This window comes from Hyperolius riggenbachi, chromosome 3, assembly GCF_040937935.1.
Source record: "Hyperolius riggenbachi isolate aHypRig1 chromosome 3, aHypRig1.pri, whole genome shotgun sequence".
NCBI lineage: Eukaryota > Metazoa > Chordata > Amphibia > Anura > Hyperoliidae > Hyperolius > Hyperolius riggenbachi.
This window is the reverse complement of record NC_090648.1, coordinates 29,549,525-29,556,998: the sequence shown is the minus strand read 5'-3', so window position 1 is coordinate 29,556,998 and position 7,474 is coordinate 29,549,525.

Below are 7,474 nucleotides of genomic sequence, written 5' to 3'. Positions count from 1 at the left end.
AAAAAGCAGCAAAAAGGGCGCCGCGATAAATATCGTTAACATTAGAACATTACCGTTTTTGAAGTATGTTATCGTTTTGGAAGCTTGCAACATTATAGTTTTTGTCCTATTTCGTTTGTATGTACAGGTTTTACGTTATTCAAGATATTATGGTTTCTATGTGTAAAAGGGTGTTTCTGCAGAGGGAGTGGTTTAGGCAACACCGGAGGGTGGTAGTTAGGGTTAGGCACCACCTAGGGGGTGGTTAGGGTTAGGCAGCACCTGGGGGGTGGTTAGGGTTAGGCACCAGCTGGGGGTGGTTAGGGTTAGGCAGCACCTGGGGGTGGTTAGGGTTAGGCACCACCTGGGGGGTGGTTAGGGTTAGGCACCACCTGGGGGGTGGTTAGGGTTAGGCACCACCAGGAGGTGGTTAGGGTTATCCACCACCATGCGGGTGGTTAGGGTTAGGCACCACCAGGGGGGTGGTTAGGGTTAGGCACCACCAGGAGGTGGTTAGGGTTATCCACCACCATGCGGGTGGTTAGGGTTAAGTACCACTAGGGGGTGGTTAGGGTTATCCACCACCATGTGGGTGGTTAGGGTTAGGCACCACCAGGGGGGTGGTTAGGGTTAGGCACCACCAGGGGGGTGGTTAGGGTTAGGCACCACCATGTGGGTGGTTAGGATTAGGCACCACCAGGGGGGTGGTTAGGGTTAGGCACCACCAGGGGGGCGGTTAGGGTTAGGCACCACCAGGGGAGTGGTTAGGGTTAGGCACCACCAGGGGGGTGGTTAGGGTTAGGCACCACCTGGGGGGTGGTTAGGGTTAGGCACCACCTGGGGGGTGGTTAGGGTTAGGCACCACCAGGGGTTGGTTAGGGTTAGGCACCACCTGGGGGGTGGTTAGGGTTAGGCACCACCAGGGGAGTGGTTAGGGTTAGGCACCACCAGGGGGGTGGTTAGGGTTAGGCACCACCAGGAGGGTGGTTAGGGTTAGGCACCACCTGGGGGGTGGTTAGGGTTAGCTTTAGGCATCACCAGGGGTGGATTCTTTGTGAGAGTAGGTTTGGATTAATTTGTTGAATTACGTAACGATTTTTAACATTCATGTTTTCGGTATTATTTATTATTATTTCCCGTCTGTTTTTACAACATTATTTATCGTTAACCAAGTTTGAGAACTAGGTTTATCGTTCTCAGATTTTGTTATCCTCCAACACCATTTTATTATCCAACCGGACCCTTTTTTCACTGCGCCTTTTGTCATGCACACATTCATTTGGACAATCCTTTACAAGTGTTTTGTCCTTTAAAGTGACACTGAAGCAAAAAAAACTCCCAAAAAACAAAACCTCATGATATAATGAATTGTATGCATAGTATGGCTAATTACAGTATAGTCTCACTATAGTAAACTCCAAGGGACCAGGAAAAGTGGTTTATTACATAAGAGTTTACTATATCAGAAATTGTCCTAGAAATATCCCAGCCTGCCCTGGTACATTCTCTGCTGCACAGGACCAGCTCTGTCCTCCCATTGGAGATACAGTACAAGCACTTGTCCTAGAAATATCCCAGCATGCCCTGGTACATTCTCTGCTGCACAGGAGCAGCTCTGTCCTCCTATTGGAGGTACAGTACAAGCACTTGTCCTAGAAATGGCCCAGCATGCCCTGGTACATTCCCTGCTGCACAGGAGCAGGTCTGTCCTCCCATTGGAGGTACAGTACAAGCACTTGTCCTAGAGATGGCCCAGCATGCCCTGGTACATTCTCTGCTGCATAGCCATAGTTATATTGTATTACACAGGACGACACTTTCCCCAGTGTCAGCAGCTCCATTTTGCTGAATGCAGCTGCTGACTTTGACAAAAAGTCGCCCTGTGTAATACAATATAACTATGGCTTGATGGATATCATTTTAAAGCTCTCTTTCTTCTCTTTCTGACGACACCTAAATCGTTGCCCTACGCCTTTTAGTTTTCTCTATTTTTGCGATCGAAATCGCGGCCGCAGCAATTTCAATCGCGAAAATAGCGAAAACTAAAAGGCGTAGGGTGGCGGTTTATATATCGTTGGAAAGAGGAGAAAGAGAGCTTTAAAATGATGTGCATCTTTCCATAGTTTCTGCACTGCTCGGAGTCCCTTTAAAGAGGAACTCCAGTGAAAATAACGTAATTAAAAAAGTGCTTCATTTTTGCAATAATTACCGTATGTATAAATGATTTAGTCAGTGTTTGCCCATTGTAAAATATATTAAATCCCTGATTTATATTCTGACATTGATCACATGGTGACATTTTTACTGCTGGCAGGTGATGTAGCTGCTGCATGCTGTTTTGGCAGTTGGAAACAGCTGTAAACAGCTATTTCCCACAATGCAACAGGGTACACAGACAGGAAACTGACAGGAGTACGTACTCTTGTGGGAAGGGTTTCACCACAATATCAGCCATACAGCGCCCCCTGATGGTCTGTTTGCAAAAAGAAATAGATTTCTCATGTAAAAGGGGGTATCAGCTACTGATTGGGATAAAGTTCAATTCGTGGTCGGAGTTTCTCTTTAAGTCACCCGTATAACATAGATTATCAGTATTTGTTTGTCTATTTGTCTGCCTAACGCTGTATAGGTAGTCCATGTCAAGGCTTAGTGCAACATGTATAAAGGATCTTAGGTGTATAGTCCAGAAGAGCTCTTTGCTGATCCCCGCCACACACACACACTAGCGGAGGGGTGTAGCTATTTATCTGGTAGCAGGAAAAAAGGGCGCCGGCTGAGGGTGGCCGAAAAGGGCGCCATCATAGACTCTAATGCAATTAAAGTTTATACAGTGGAAAAAGCAGCAAAAAGGGCGCCGCGATAAATATCGTTAACATTAGAACATTACCGTTTTTGAAGTATGTTATCGTTTTGGAAGCTTGCAACATTATAGTTTTTGTCCTATTTCGTTTGTATGTACAGGTTTTACGTTATTCAAGATATTATGGTTTCTATGTGTAAAAGGGTGTTTCTGCAGAGGGAGTGGTTTAGGCAACACCGGAGGGTGGTAGTTAGGGTTAGGCACCACCTAGGGGGTGGTTAGGGTTAGGCAGCACCTGGGGGGTGGTTAGGGTTAGGCACCAGCTGGGGGTGGTTAAGGTTAGGCAGCACCTGGGGGTGGTTAGGGTTAGGCACCACCTGGGGGGTGGTTAGGGTTAGGCACCAACAGAGGGGATTGGTTAGGGTTAGGCACCACCTGGGGGGTGGTTAGGGTTAGGCACCACCTGGGGGGTGGTTAGGCAACACCGGAGGGTGGTAGTTAGGGTTAGGCACCACCTGGGGGGTGGTAAGAGTTAGGCACCACCAGGGGGGTGGTTAGGGTTAGGCACCACCAGGGGGGTGGTTAGGGTTAGGCACCACCAGGAGGTGGTTAGGGTTATCCACCACCATGCGGGTGGTTAGGGTTAAGTACCACTAGGGGGTGGTTAGGGTTATCCACCACCATGTGGGTGGTTAGGGTTAGGCACCACCAGGGGGGTGGTTAGGGTTAGGCACCACCAGGGGGGTGGTTAGGGTTAGGCACCACCATGTGGGTGGTTAGGATTAGGCACCACCAGGGGGGTGGTTAGGGTTAGGCACCACCAGGGGGGCGGTTAGGGTTAGGCACCACCAGGGGAGTGGTTAGGGTTAGGCACCACCAGGGGGGTGGTTAGGGTTAGGCACCACCTGGGGGGTGGTTAGGGTTAGGCACCACCTGGGGGGTGGTTAGGGTTAGGCACCACCAGGGGGGTGGTTAGGGTTAGGCACCACCTGGGGGGTGGTTAGGGTTAGGCACCACCAGGGGAGTGGTTAGGGTTAGGCACCACCAGGGGGGTGGTTAGGGTTAGGCACCACCAGGAGGGTGGTTAGGGTTAGGCACCACCTGGGGGGTGGTTAGGGTTAGCTTTAGGCATCACCAGGGGTGGATTCTTTGTGAGAGTAGGTTTGGATTAATTTGTTGAATTACGTAACGATTTTTAACATTCATGTTTTCGGTATTATTTATTATTATTTCCCGTCTGTTTTTACAACATTATTTATCGTTAACCAAGTTTGAGAACTAGGTTTATCGTTCTCAGATTTTGTTATCCTCCAACACCATTTTATTATCCAACCGGACCCTTTTTTCACTGCGCCTTTTGTCATGCACACATTCATTTGGACAATCCTTTACAAGTGTTTTGTCCTTTAAAGTGACACTGAAGCAAAAAAAACTCCCAAAAAAACAAAACCTCATGATATAATGAATTGTATGCATAGTATGGATAATTACAGTATAGTCTTACTATAGTAAACTCCAAGGGACCAGGAAAAGTGGTTTATTACATAAGAGTTTACTATATCAGAAATTGTCCTAGAAATATCCCAGCCTGCCCTGGTACATTCTCTGCTGCACAGGACCAGCTCTGTCCTCCCATTGGAGATACAGTACAAGCACTTGTCCTAGAAATATCCCAGCATGCCCTGGTACATTCTCTGCTGCACAGGAGCAGCTCTGTCCTCCTATTGGAGGTACAGTACAAGCACTTGTCCTAGAAATGGCCCAGCATGCCCTGGTACATTCCCTGCTGCACAGGAGCAGGTCTGTCCTCCCATTGGAGGTACAGTACAAGCACTTGTCCTAGAGATGGCCCAGCATGCCCTGGTTCATCCTCTGCTGCACAGGAGCAGCTCTGTCCTCCCATTGGAGGTACAGTGCAAAGCACTTGTCCTAGAAATGGCCCAGCATGCCCTGGTACATTCTCTGCTGCACAGGAGCAGCTCTGTCCTCCCATTGGAGGTACAGTACAAACACTTGTCCTAGAAATGGTCCAGCATGCCCTGGTTCATCCTCTGCTGCACAGGAGCAGCTCTGTCCTCCCATTGGAGGTACAGTGCAAAGCACTTGTCCTAGAAATGGTCCAGCATGCCCTGGTACATTCTCTGCAGCAAAAGACCAACTCTATCCTCCCATTGGAGGTACAGGACAAGCACTTGCACATTTAGTGGACTACAAGGTTAAGTATACCTTAGGGCTGCATAGCCAATCTGGGCAAATTGCTGGTTCAGTACAGCTGTCACTGAATAGAGGCAGCCAGTAGCTTCCTGTGAGTGGCTCTGATACCACTTGAGCCAATCATGAAGCCTCTCTTCAAAATGCAGCCAATCATGGATCTCTATTGCAAGTGGCTCCAAAACCTTTGCAGGCGGGACTTGGCACTCTCCTCTCTCCTTAGTTTTGCAGGGAGTATGCCTGTTCTGATCTGCGACAACAAGGGGGAAGCTGATACTGTGTCTCTGCTGGATCTCATAGATAAATATGGCCGTATGCTGCAGACGACGCTACGGCATCTGCGCACCTCCGCCACTTGTTGGTGGATTTTTGGGGGTACCAGCGGTGGATCAGGGCTACACAGGAGAACGGGGGAAGCCTCAGTAGGATACAGAGCCTTCTTCCTCCTGAGGTAAGTACCCCACAGGGGCCATCTTTTTTCCTTGCCGGTTCTCCTTACATGACATTTAGTACAGGACAATGTCAGCCTTCAAATTATATCACCTCGCTTAGGTGTCATTTATGCAACAATTGACTGTATTTTGAGATCTCCTGTTCTATGGAATAATGGAATGTTCTGTCACCCCTCTCAGATCCTCAGCATAGACGGGTCCCACCCTGTGGCTTCCATCACTAAGGAGAAGGTAGAGAAGTCTTCCCAAGTCATCTTCCGCTTCCCGATGGACATGGCGGCCACTCTGAAAACCGTCATCCTGGCTGCCTTCCTCTTTATGGTGAGTGGGGAGTAACTGAGGTTATAGGTCACCAGCCTAGAACAGTGAAACTTTTGAGCAACCAGTGCCACCTGGTGGTAAGCTGGAAACATAACATGCAGGTACAGATGCCTTCAAATAATGTTTTTTTAATTACACTGTAGATAAGCGTGGGGTCACCTTAAGACAAATGCTTACTAATCTTGTCCCCAATATCACATGACTACAGAGGGCGACGGGTGACCAATGGGAGTAGCTCAGTGAGGCAGGAAGAGGCAGCATGGTTTACGACTCAAGCCTGAGTCTCAATCCAAACAGCATATGAAAAGGATACTTTAAAAGGACAGCTGAACTGAGAGGAATATGAAGGCTGCCATATTTATTTCCTTTTAAACAATGTCAGTTACCCGACTGTCCTGCTGATCATTCTGGCATCAGCAGTGTCTGAATTGCCCACCTGAAACAAGCATGGAGGTAATCTTGTCGATATTTGTCAGAAATATTTGATCTGCATGCTTGTTTGGGCAAATGACTGAGAGTATTAGAGGCAGAGGATCGGCATGACTGCCAGACAACCGGTATTGTTTAAAATTCATATTTCCATATCTCTATCACTTCAGGTTCCATTGCAAAAACAAACAAAAAGTAACAATGAACTGAGACATGGTTTGAAAAAGGGCAAGAGTCTGAAACATTGTAGCTGCCAGACATTTTTTGGGGTCTTTTTTAAGCTTTTTTTGTGGGGGGGGGGGGGGGGGGATCATCAATAAAGCAGTTGAGATATCATGGAAGTGGTGCAGATTTCAAAATCTGTCATTGCACTGTGAAGATCCTATCTGGGAGGGGCTCTCTGCACACCCCACCTGATCAAGGGTTTAGCCAAAGCGTGTGGCTCCACAATCCACTTTATTGTTTGAAAACAAAGCATGAGTAAGCCAACATTCAGCTGACCCTAGTTGTGTATTTCTTTACTTTTATAGACTTACTGGATGCAGCAAGTATCGACCAGCAACCGTTCCAGCGATGATGGCTGGGCCTTGTCAGGAGTTCACTGGGGAGGAGGCGGAGATTTTGGTGGAGGAGGAGATGGTGGTTGGGAAGGAGGAGATGGAGGTTGGGGAGGAGGAGATGGTGGAGGAGGACATGGTGGTGGAGGACATGGTGGTGGTGGAGGAGATGGTGGAGGAGGACATGGTGGTTGTGGAGGAGACGGTGGTTGTGGAGCAGGACACTAATTTTACCACACTGATCCTTAAGTTTTGGTCTGTATATCTCTTTCTCTCATTTTCTGAAGTTCCGTTCTCTTCAGTGATTTTAATTCATAATGTCTTGGAATTTGTTAAACATTTTATTCATCATTATTTTTGTTACTGTAATTAGCAATTTCGTACCAATTCTGTATTTTGTATATTGGTGTATACCATTGTCTGTATTATTACGTGCCCCGTGTTTGCTTCTTACTTTGTACAGCGTCCTTCCCCTCCCTGCTTCCTCCTCTCCTCCCTCCCCCTCTTTGCTTCCTTCTCTCCTCCCTCTCTGCTCCCTCCTATTCCCCCTCTCTGCTCCCCCCCTCTCCTCCCTCTCTGCTCCCTCCTATTCCCCCTCTCTGCTCCCCCCCTCTCCTCCCTCTCTGTTCCCTCCCTCTTTCTTTCTGCTTCCTCCCTCCCCCTCTAACCTCCCTCTCTGCTTCCTCCTTTCCTCCCTCTCTGCTTCCTCCCCTCCTCCCTCTCTG